Below are 12055 nucleotides of genomic sequence, written 5' to 3' on the forward strand. Positions count from 1 at the left end.
CACTGCGTCTGCGTAGTAAGCTCCCGATGATGCATGCTGCCACGCTAGATTAGAGTGGGACCGGTGGTGAGGAATGGAGGATCGGAGGACGGCGCAGGACATGACAGCTGCAGGAGGCCGATAGAAGCTCCAGGTAAGTGTCAGATTTTGTCTTTTTAACTCCCTCCACAGAACCCCTTTAAGACATTAACAGAGGGATTAAATTGTGGAATGGGATTCGTAAAAACTTATTTAACATGATTGAATTGTCTTCATGATCTTCAGAAACGTGCTGGATTTCATATATACTTGCATGAGCTCACTGGCTCCAGCCTGCTGATCATCTGACATCTAACTGCTAAAAAGCAACCAGCACAACTGCCATCTATGTGTTTACCATTTACCTACATCAGTGTTTTACTTCAGCACACATCTGAAAATATTCCTCGGTCAACACCCAACCCCAAGAAATTTGCTTGTGACACCTAACACCCCCCCCCCCCCCACCACCACCACCACCACCACCACCAAAATCTCACACTACAAATGTCAGAGACTTCAGGGATATTATTCCCCCAGTGTTCCTTGTGTAAAAACCTCAGGGACAATTTCACTTTATCCTGAATCTGAAAAGGTTGAAGCAGTACAATTCAGGTGATTTTGAATGGACAACATTCATTCAGTAGTCTCCGAGATGAAAAACTAACTATAACAAGTAACTTGTCTATATATTTTATCTAAAGTTTAGATAGTTTACACCGCAAATATAGCTGCAAACAGCTTTAATAGAAAATGATTATTTCTTCCTGTGATACAATGACAGCAGCCATGTTGTTTATAAACATTACACAGAGGCAGGCTTATCTGTATCTTGATCACTAAGCCTGTGAAAAAAACCTAATCCCCCCTCCTCCCCTCTGCCTCTGAAATCAATGGCTAGTAACACCTCCCTCTCCTACTTCCCAGACTGAGCTCCCATGACCCTTTGCTACTGCCAAGGCTCTCTGAAAACCTGTGTGCATGGGTTATTTAGTTTATAGGGAATTAGAGTATTAAAATAAAAACAAAAAAAGTATTTGGCTTGAGGAATGCCCTATAAACAATAGGAAAGGAACACAATTACGCAATGAGTAAAAGTTCACCTCGGATCCACTTTAAGTCTTTTCTTTTCTCTCTTTTCAGAATACAGGGGCCATATCAATAGGAAAGGCCATGGCAGTCCTGAGAATATTGACCTCCACATTCCTGGCACTCCAGTGGGGACAACTACACACCACGATCCTACAAAAATGGATACGCAAAGTCTGGAACAAAGAACTTCAGATCCTTAGACAAGAAGTTGTGAAAGTATCCCTCATCTGGTGGCAGAATCAACCTCACCTATCCAGGGAAGTCTATGGCCTCAATTCATCAAACAATTTGCGGTAAAAATCTGCTTTTCGTTAATTTACCGCATGTACCGAATGCTTAGTAGTATTCAGCAATTTTTTTTTTTTCAGTTGTCAGCAATTGTTCGTTAAAAGATCGCTAGTGTTCGGTAATGATGCGGTAAGCATGCAGTAAATATCGACACTAGCAATCTTTTATCGAATAAAAGACGTTTTCAAGTGCATTGTGGGCTACGGAGGCTGGCTAAAAAGCTTTTGGCGCTACTAGGGGTGTGTTTATATGTGCTCCAAAACAATTAATAGTTACAGTTTAAAGAGAACCTGAACTGCAAATGAAAAGTCAAAATAAACATAAACATGTCATACTTACCTCCTGTAGTCTACTCATCAATCTTTCTCCTCTTCTGCGTCCTGTTTGTCCTCTGTGATCAATGGAATTTTTTGTCCACCATATAAAAAAAAATGGCCATTACCCCAAAACAGCTTCCTGGTTAGCACACTGTTAAACTACAATATTGCCCACTTGAGCCATAGGGAAACATGGGCATTAGCTTACACATTCAGTTGTAACTGACAGCAGCTGATATATAACTGACAGTAAGGCCCAGTGCACACCACAACCGCTAGCAGATCGGCAATACGCTAGCGGTTTTGGGAGCCGATTTCAGACCGATTCTAGGTATGTTTAGAGAGGTTTTCTAAACATACCTAGCGGTTTTGGGTGCATTTTTGTGTAGCAGATTACACATATTGTTACAGTAAAAGCGGTTACTGAACAGCTTCTGTAACAAAATCGCCTGGCAAACCGCTCTGAAGTAGCGTTTTTCAGAGCGGTTTGCGTTTTTCCTATACTTTACATTGAGGATGAAACGCTTCCGAAAACCGCAAACGTGCAACAGGAGGCGCGTTTGCGGCTTGTCAAAAACCTCAAACCGCCAGTGTGCGCCATCCCATTGCAATACATTAGCCAAGCGTTTTTACAGGCGGATGCGGCCTGCGGAGTGCTCCAAAAACCGCTCGGTGTGCACTAGGCCTAACTGGTATATTTTAGTTCTGACAAAATATTGTCAGAACTGGAAAGGATCACTGTAAGAAGAAAATGGTGAGCTTCTGAGAGGAACTGACAGCGAGGTAAGGATGTAATATTGATTTGCAGCTACATCATGTGTTTATTTTAAATAATTTTACTCAGTTCAGGTTCCCTTTAGATACAACAACTGCAGAAACATAAATAAAGACAGGGCAGTGCGGGCGATATTGCGCTCGGAATTTACCATACCACCCTGACACGCCCCTTTTCTGCTTCTTGAATACTAGTTTCGGAAAATGTACCGCACAATTTCTGCCAGAATACCGCACGCACAATACTGACATCCGATGTCATTTATGAATACTAACTTCCGCTAAATGATAGTGCTAAATTACCAAAAGCTCAAAAACGCCTGGTGCACACCAAAAACCGCTAGCAGATCCGCAAAATGCTAGCAGATTTTGAAACGCTTTTTCTTATTTTTCTGTAGCGTTTCAGCTAGCGTTTTACAGTTTTGTGTAGCGGTTTTGGTGTAGATTTCATATATTGTTACAGTAAAGCTGTTACTGAACAGCTTCTGTAACAAAAATGCCTGCAAAACCGCTCAGAACAGGCGTTTTTCAGAGCGGATTGCGTTTTTCCTATACTCAACAATGAGGCAGAAACGCTTCCGCAATCCAAAATCTGCAGCAGCCCGGGAGTATGCGTTTCTGCAAAACGCCTCCCGCTCTGGTGTGCACCAGCCCATTGAAATACATTACCCAAGCGTATCCGCAGCCGCAAGCGGATCGCAAACCGCAGCCAAACCGCTCTAGTGTGCACTAGGCCTAAGCGTTCGGTAACACTTCATGAATCAAGGCCTATGGAGTTATCCATCCCAAAAGACAACCATGACAGATGGCAGCTCTTGGGGTTGGGGAGCCCACATGGACTTTTGCACAATACAGGTCCACATGGATCCAGAATCAATCCTTGAACAGAGAGTTGGTTGTAGGCTGTATGGCAAGCCCTTCAGTGTACAGATATTTTGATATTATGTAAGGGCCTGTTCACACTATATGCGTTCCTAGCCGTTTTCAGGGAACGCGTACTGGAACAAAAAACGCATAGAAACGGCTCCTAATGCTTTTGAATGGGCTAGTTCACATGTATGCGTATGAGACGCATACGTTTCTCATCCGCATTGCTGCACGCAGTTCTGTGCGATACGCATAGAAACGGACGCAATGAAAGTCTATGGACGCGTATCAAAAACGCGTACTATTAAGTTTTTAGCGTCCGTTTTCCTCTGCGGTTCCCATAATTCTTTTTTTTCCCCTGGGTCACGTGTTTGTGCAAAACGCAATAGAAAACGCATTCAAACACAAGAAAAACGCATGCGTATTTCAACTTGCGTTTCTTTGAATTTATACGCGTTCTACAAACGCAGCAAGTATGAACAGGCCCTTACTGTACGGACTGACAGCAGCAGTATCATAGCATATATACATTTGGGTGGGGGGAGCTTTTGGGGATGAAACGAGAAGACAATTGTTTTGGTCCCAGACTTGCCGGATTCCCCACTGAGCAGAGCAGAATTATGAATGCCTAATGCGTCAGGCGGATCGCTCAAGACCAGTCTTATCACCCAAACGACGGACTGTACACATGCCCGATTTGGCGTGCGGACGACTGAACGATGAGACGTTCAAACGACCCGTCGTTCGGAAAAATCCGATGTGTGTATGGGCCTTAAGAGCAGTACACCTGAAGGAGTCAGCCGATCAACACTCACACATGACAAATGCTGTGTGAACAATGAGGTTACAGGGACATATTGGCTCTTTGGGGCACCCCAGACGTGGTTTTGTTTCCCATAAAATGCAAAATATTTTGTTCTCTATGCCCACCGGGCAATCCTTTGACTCTGGATGCGTTTTTGGTGGATTGGGGATTGAATCTAATCTGTGTGTTTCCTCCACTAAACTTATTACCGCAGGTTCTCAACAAGATCCGGAGATACCAGGCCCGAGCTATTCTAAAAGAAGCTCTTTGTCCCCTAAAGACCATGGTTTGCTCTACTGCAGAGTTCAGCAATAACAGAACCTATCCTGTTGCCGGATCGGCCCTGCTCAGCTCAGACTTCTTCATCTCTCCGCATGGAACCTGAGTGGTGGGGTAGCCTAAAACCAAAAGGATTTTCAGATAATCTGTCTGAGGCTTTGATTCAGAGCAAGAATACAATAACTAAACAAATATATAATTAAGCTTGGAGGATATATAACGCCCGGTGTACAGAGTACTCCAGAGACATTTTACTATCAGCTTCAGTTCAGCCATAGCCCCTGAACAAGCATGCAGCAGATCAGGTGTTTCTGACAAGACTGTCAGAGCTGGCAAGATTAGCTGCATGCTTGTTTCTGGGGTTATTCAGACACTACTGCAGCAATAGATCAGCAGAGCTGCCAGGCAACTAGTATTGTTTAAAAGGAAATAAATATGGCAGCCTCCATATTCCTCTCACTTCAATTGTCTTTAAACCTCCCTGGCGTTCAATTTTTGCGGCCATGCGACCGCGGGAGGGAAATTTTTGCTACAAACTTCTTTTCTATAGTGTAACCAGCACTAGGCTAGCTACACGTGTGCCCCAAGTCCCCCGGCACCACTCTGATCCCCCGATCACTGCTGGCTATATTTACCTATCCACGATCCCGCGAGAACCGCAACTTCCCAGAACAGCTTCTGTCATCGCTATGGCGACGATCAGACATAATGTCTGACGTCATGCGCAGTCCCGATCCTCCCCATAGCGACGCCTGCAGGCTATTGGAGAGGCTGCGCCATCGCGGGTTCCGGGGGGAGGTAAGTATAAGGGCGGCGATAGGGGGGGATCAGAGGGTGTGGGCAGAGATTGGGGGCTACATGTAGCTAGCCAAGTGCTAGCTACGAGATCTAAAACAATTTGTATTAAAAAAACAACTCACCCGGGGCCATGCGATCCCCTGCGGCGGTATGGACGAGCTGAGCTCATCCATACTGCTCAGGTGGTTAAGGTTCAAACTTCAGCCTAAGTGCTTTTCTAGAAAGAAAACTGGCAGAAGAATTTTTTCTCAGTTTCTTTCATGCCTTAAAGAAACTAAGATTGGTTGTTCATTCCAAGCTACTCACATGCAGTGGCGAATCTAGTGGTAATAGCGCCTGTGGCAAGCACTGAATTTGCACCCCTATCCAATTATCATTATTAACCTCTAGAGGACCTCAGTGTTAAACCCCCCTAAAGGCCAGGCCATTTTGCATTAAATTGGCCACTGCGGCTTTAAGGCCAAGCTGCAGGGCCACTCGACACAGCACCCCCCTTTTCTCCCCACCAACAGAGCTCTCTGTTGGTAGGGTCTGATCGCCCTCCCCAATGTTTGTTTGTTTGTTTATTTATTTGTATGTTTGTGTGGTTTTTTTTTTTTTAATAAAAATAAGTGGGTTTTTTTGTCCAGCTGTAAGGCAGCAGGTATAGGGGCCACTGCGGGAAGGGGGGCTCACATCACCCTCCCTCCACATGGGCCCCCCTGCATGGCTGGAGCGCAGGGGTCGGTGTGTAATAAACCCACCTGATCGCTGGCTCCACACGGTGTCCCCTCTCTCCTCTCCCGATCTCTGTATGATGCATTGTTACTACGGGAAGAGAAAGAAAATGGCTGCCGGCGTGGGACACGCTACATGGAGGAGCGATCGGGTGAGTAATTGCACTCCTGACAGCTAATCCAGTCATGCAGGGAGGCGGGGGGGGGGGGGGGTAGTGGAAGGAGAGAGGAATGTCGCGACCCCCTTCCCACTGCTTTCCAGGGGACAAAACTCCCAATAACATAGGAGGTACGTTGCTGGCAGTTAAAGCATTTACCTGCCACGACGTACCTGCTACGTGTTTGGCAGTAAGAGTTAATATTTGCCTCAGAACACAGAGTAGGGATGCCAAGAGCCAAATATAGTGTAGTATGTACTGCTGGTAAAAATGAAGTATAAGAGCTGGTTCACACAGGCTTCTGCTCAGCGTCTCGTTCAAACGCTGTGGGGTTTTTTTTTTACAAGAATGCCGACGTTTAACAGCTTAGCTTTTAATGGCTTTCAGGAGAGCGCTGTGTTTTCTGGGGTTTTGCAGCAAGAGTAATAAGCTATACTTACAAACCAGGGTTACCTCAAAGGCAACCACTGTATAGGCAGGTGGGGAGATTTGACCTGACTCCACTCAAAAAAGCCATTTTCCGTAGATGTGGAAAAAAAGAGGGTAACACCCCTCCATCAGGGGTGGGTGAACTTGATATAGCGTAGTATGGATACATAGGCACTAAAAGTTTAAAACATGAGGAGGCAGTGGTGGGCGTGCCTCCTCCAAGCAGACACAAATATTGCCAATGCGTTTGTCAAATAGAACAAGGTTATTTACATACAACAGGGGACAATGCAACACGGTTTGCATGTACAATAGGGGACAATGCAACGCGTTTTGCATGTTTGATCTCGCTTCATCAGGCAATAACAGAATAATAGCAGATATGGTCAGTAGAAGTGACAGGCACCTCTGTCATGTTTTAAAAGTTTTAGGTACTTTTATTTTTTTGGTGCTCTTGTATCCATACTATGCAATATTTTCCTCAGGTCTCACTTAAATGCCTGCCGAACAGAATTTGGCACCTTTCAGGGCTCGTTTCCAGTAGTGCGGTGCGGAATCGCCTGCATTCCACCGCGGACGAAATCGCATGCGGGTGCGATTCCGCATGCGTTTTTGCCGCGATTTCGCATGCGATTCCACATAGGTAAGGTATATGCGAATTTAACCATGTCACTGCCTGTGTAAATTAACATTAATACCTATGCGAAATCGCATGCGATTTCGCGGCAAAAAACGCATGGTCACCCAGCATGCGATTTCCCTATTAGATACATTAGCGGCGATTCGCGCACATTCCTTCTGCACGCGAAATCTGACGGCTCTGCCGTGCAGATTTCTGCTGCACCAAAAAACGCTCCCACAGCCGCACAAGTGGAAACGGCCCCATCCACTTACATTGCCTATGCGAATCCGCGTGCAGTGCCCGCATGCGGATTCGCTATAGTGGAAACGAGCCCTCAGCATTCTGCATCCATGCAGGACTCAAGGCACCTCCTTGTAGGTGGGGATTAGTTGGATAAGGCAATAGGCAGTGCTCTTTCTTGACATCCATGTCGGGGGGGGGGGGGGGGGGGAGCTTGAGGGGGAGGGGTGTAGACTCCTGTGAGTACAAAGGAGGAGAACTCTCTTGGTGAGTATGTGGGTGTGAAGTTGATGAGGAGCAGCAGAATTTAGTAAGAATGGTAGTGGCTGGGCACCACGCGGAGCTGATGTAGAAGCAAATGCCGCCTCCTCTCTCCTTCCCAGATAATATAACGTCTCTATCGGGTTTGGAAGAGGCTAATGTTTGGGAGATGAAGTGGGTTATCTGGGATGTTATTGTTGAGCCAGGAGCTGAGTGACAGGAGCTCATTGAGCTTACTTGGGAGGGATCAGACGTTTGCTAGGAAGATGGATTGGATGGCCGGAGGATGGATAGACCTAATGAGAGCCCCTGCAAGTCTGCCTCTGTGGCGCTCTCTGCCTGTGTATCGGCTCTAGTGAGAAGGTGGATGTGGCCCCAGATGGACTTCTTTAGGGCTCTGGCATCAGAGAGCACAGCTGATCATTGTTCCCAGCAGAAGTGCGGTGAGGGGGAGACGGGGGTGCGCAGGTGGGGGGCTCCGTATAATGGAGGTGGGAGTCTGGACATGTTTCTTGGGAACATAGTACATAATTGGAGAAGAACATGGTCCAGCAGACTATGTAGGGAGACAGATCCGTATGCAGGCCATCAATAAACAGTAAACACAATAGCGGTAAATAGTCGATCGATATTCAATCACTAATCACCAGATGGTGAATAAGGCAGTCAGTCACATATTATGTAGGCCTCCAATATAGGTAGCCAGATTTGCCACATATTTGGTAGTCATCCCCATATAGGTAGCCAGATGTGCCCCATATCAGGTAGCTACCAATATAGGTAACTAGATGTATCCATTATTATGTAGCCCTCCAATATAGGTAGCCAGATGTGCCCCACATTAGGTAGCCACCCCCATATAGGGAGCCAGACGTGCCCCATATTGGGTAGCCTGGGTTGGGTAGTTGTATGGCAGTTACTTCAAGGGGGATGATCAGGATAGTGACAGGTGTACTGTGACCTCCTCTGTAACAAAGTATGTCCACCCCGACCTCTGCTCTGCTCTGCTCAATATACAACAATCACACAATTACCTCTTCCATCCGTGCTTTCCCTCCACCTCCTGCAACTTCTCCTCCTGCTGTTACGCGTCTTCCTCTCTTTGGTTTCATTATTTCCAGGCTGTGCGTTCCACCTGGGAGATGTGAGATTGCCATCTTGTGGTGAATATGCTAACTGCATCCTCTGTGTAATCCTCGCCACTCAGCCATCTAATACTAAACTTGCAATGTTTCTCTTCATTGAACAAAATCTTAATTGTACAGATGCATTTCATTGCTGGAGATGTAGTATGGATGTGTCACCATAGTTACAGGAAGTTACAGTTTCTTACACCAGGAAGAGGCAGAATTTCTGGAGAATTTGTCTGGACTGGGATGTCCATTTTAAAAGGAACCCGAGTTGAGCATCAAACACGGAGCTCTTCTCCCTTTACTGCATGTCAGCTATATGGTGGATGATAATGATGATCAGTGAACAGGACAGACAAGTTGGGTGATGTCTACAAATACAATCTACAACAAGCTCTTATGGTATGATATGCGCTTATGTAGAGTGACCATACGTCCTGGATTGCCCGGGACACGTCCCGGATTCGGGGTCCGCTGTCCCAGGCAGCATGAGGTCCCGGGAAACGTCCCGCTTTCAGCAGTGGGATGTCCCGGCATCGGGACTCTGGCCACTCTATACTCATGAACTGGCAGCGGCGTCTATAGACGCCGTGCCAGTTCATTGCCCACAGCCCCGTTCCAGCCTCCTCTTCCGGTGTCTGTTCCGACAGCGGCAGGCGAGCAGGGCTACGGCAAGATGGCTGCCGAATCCCTGTATTGGAGACTATTTGTGTCTCCAGTACAGGGCTTCGGGTGCCATCTTGCCGTAGCCCTGTCAGCGCGGGAGACGAGCAGGAGGAAGGTGGTCCCGGGAGCAGCGTGCCAGAGGTCAGAGACTTCTGCCAGGTGAGTAAATGCTTTCTTTTCCAGATGAAATGTTTGCCCGCATTGCGTTTCTTTTCCAGGTGAAATGTTTGCCCGCATTGCGTTTCTTTTCCAGGTGAAATGTTTGCCCGCATTGCGTTTCTTTTCTGGTGAAATGTTTGCCCGCATTGCGTTTCTTTTCTGGTGAAATGTTAGCCCGCATTGCGTTTCTTTTCTGGTGAAATGTTTTCCCGCATTGCGTTAATTTTTTGGTGAAATGTTTGCCCGCATTGCGTTTCTTTTCTGGTGAAATGTTTGCCCGCATTGCGTTTCTTTTCTGGTGAAATGTTTGCCCGCATTGCGTTTCTTTTCTGGTGAAATGTTTGCCCGCATTGCGTTAATTTTCTGGTGAAATGTTTGCCCGCATTGCGTTTATTTTGCACTGACATGTTTGCCCGCATTGCGTTTATTTTGTACTGACATGTTTGCCTGCATTGCGTTTATTTTGTACTGACATGTTGCCCGCATTGCGTTTATTTTTTACTGACATGTTTGCCCGCATTGCGTTTATTTTGTACTGACATGTTTGCCCGCATTGCGTTTATTTTGTACTGACATGTTTGCCTGCATTGCGTTTATTTTGTACTGACATGTTTGCCCTCATTGCGTTTATTTTGTACTGACATGTTGTCCGCATTGCGTTTATTTTCTGGTGAAATGTTTGCCCGCATTGCGTTTATTTTGTACTGGCATGTTGCCCGCATTGTGTTTATTTTTTACTGACATGTTGCCCGCATTGTGTTTATTTTGTACTGATATGTTGCCCGCATTGTGTTTATTTTGTACTGACATGTTGCCCGCATTATGTTTATTTTGTACTGACATGATGCCCGCATTGTGTTTATTTTGTACTGACATGTTTGCCCGCATTGCGTTTATTTTGTACTGACATGTTTGCCCGCATTGCGTTTATTTTGTACTGACATGTTTGCCCGCATTGCGTTTATTTTCTGGTGAAATGTTTGCCCGCATTGCATTTATTTTGTACTGACATGTTGCCCGCATTGCGTTTATTTTGTACTGACATGTTTGCCCGCATTGCGTTTATTTTGTACTGATATGTTTGCCCGCATTGCGTTTATTTTGTACTGACATGTTTGCCCGCATTGCGTTTATTTTGTACTGACATGTTTGCCCGCATTGCGTTTATTTTGTACTGACATGTTTGCCCGCATTGCGTTTATTTTGTACTGACATGTTTGCCCGCATTGCGTTTATTTTGTACTGACATGTTGCCCGCATTGCGTTTATTTTCTGGTGTCCGGGGTAACTGTTACTGCATTTATTATTTAATGGTCATAGATGGCTATGTTTGCTGCTTTGTGGTTACGGTATACTATTAGCATCACACAGTTTCTGCACACCCATGATGCAAAGTCTTGTTTGTCCACATCATGGCGTAAACACTGCTTTCTTATGACTCGCTGTTACATCATTACGTTAGCTCCGCCCATACAATGTCATGACCACGCCCATTTTTCGCAGCGCGCCGCAAACCCCCCCCACAGTCTGCGCTCCTCAGTCCTCCATCCCAGATTGGACCAACAAAAATCTGGTCACTCTAGCTTATGTGAACTTTCGATTTTACTGCAATCCTTCTGTGAACGCAATCTAACTCTTATGGTATGATATGCGCTTATGTGAACTTTCGATTTTACTGCAATCCTTCTGTGAACGCAATCTAACTCTTATGGTATGATATGCGCTTATGTGAACTTTCGATTTGACTGCAATCTGTGAATATTCTGAAGTGCTGTAATACTTTGAATTTTACTATAGCTAAGTGACTGGCTTTGTATATTCCATGAATTAGTCTGCTCCCCTCTGGCTCCATGCTAATTTGGCCCCAACACCTATAGACAATTAAGCAGCTTCCTGCTTAATTACCTGAGTTGTACTGTGATCTGCTACAGGCTGAGCTCATTCCCTCACCTGCATCATTCAGTCTGCAATCAGGCCTGCTAAGCATAGGCTTATCAGGCTTACTAAATAAATGCTACTCTAAGGGCTCGTTTCCACTATCGCGAATCTGCATGCGTCCAACGCATGCGGATTCGCACATGTAATGCAAGTGGATGGGCCTGTTTCCACTGTAGCGTTGTTGAGGTGCGTTTTTTTCAGCGGTAAAAAAACGCACAAAAGAGCCAACGAATTCGCCTGCGAGTGGAATGCATGCGAATCGCCGCTAATGTATTTAATAGGAAATTCGCATGCGGCTATGGTATGCGAATTTTCATGCGAATTCGCATAGGTACCACTGTAATTCAAACAGGCAGTGACATGGTTAAATTCGCATATACCCTCACCTATGCGAATTCGCATGCGAATTCGCGGCAAAAAACGCGCAAAAATTCGCATCCACATGCTATTTCATGGAATTCCAACAGCGGTGGAATCCAGGCGATTCTGCACCGCAAT

At 45.8% G+C, this 12055-nt stretch overlaps 1 protein-coding gene across 1 annotated transcript in view; it reads right to left on the minus strand.

The window, feature by feature from the left end:
- The window catches only part of LOC137535368 (zinc finger protein 721-like), a 92914-nt gene extending 84172 nt beyond the window's left edge, over positions 1-8742 (minus strand). The window contains exon 1 of the mRNA XM_068257200.1: positions 8699-8742. The gene's annotated coding sequence lies outside the window, so the exon portion shown is untranslated. The remainder of the gene's footprint in view (positions 1-8698) is intronic.
- Positions 8743-12055: the final 3313 nt, after the last annotated feature.

This window comes from Hyperolius riggenbachi, chromosome 10 (assembly GCF_040937935.1).
Source record: "Hyperolius riggenbachi isolate aHypRig1 chromosome 10, aHypRig1.pri, whole genome shotgun sequence".
Lineage (NCBI taxonomy): Eukaryota > Metazoa > Chordata > Amphibia > Anura > Hyperoliidae > Hyperolius > Hyperolius riggenbachi.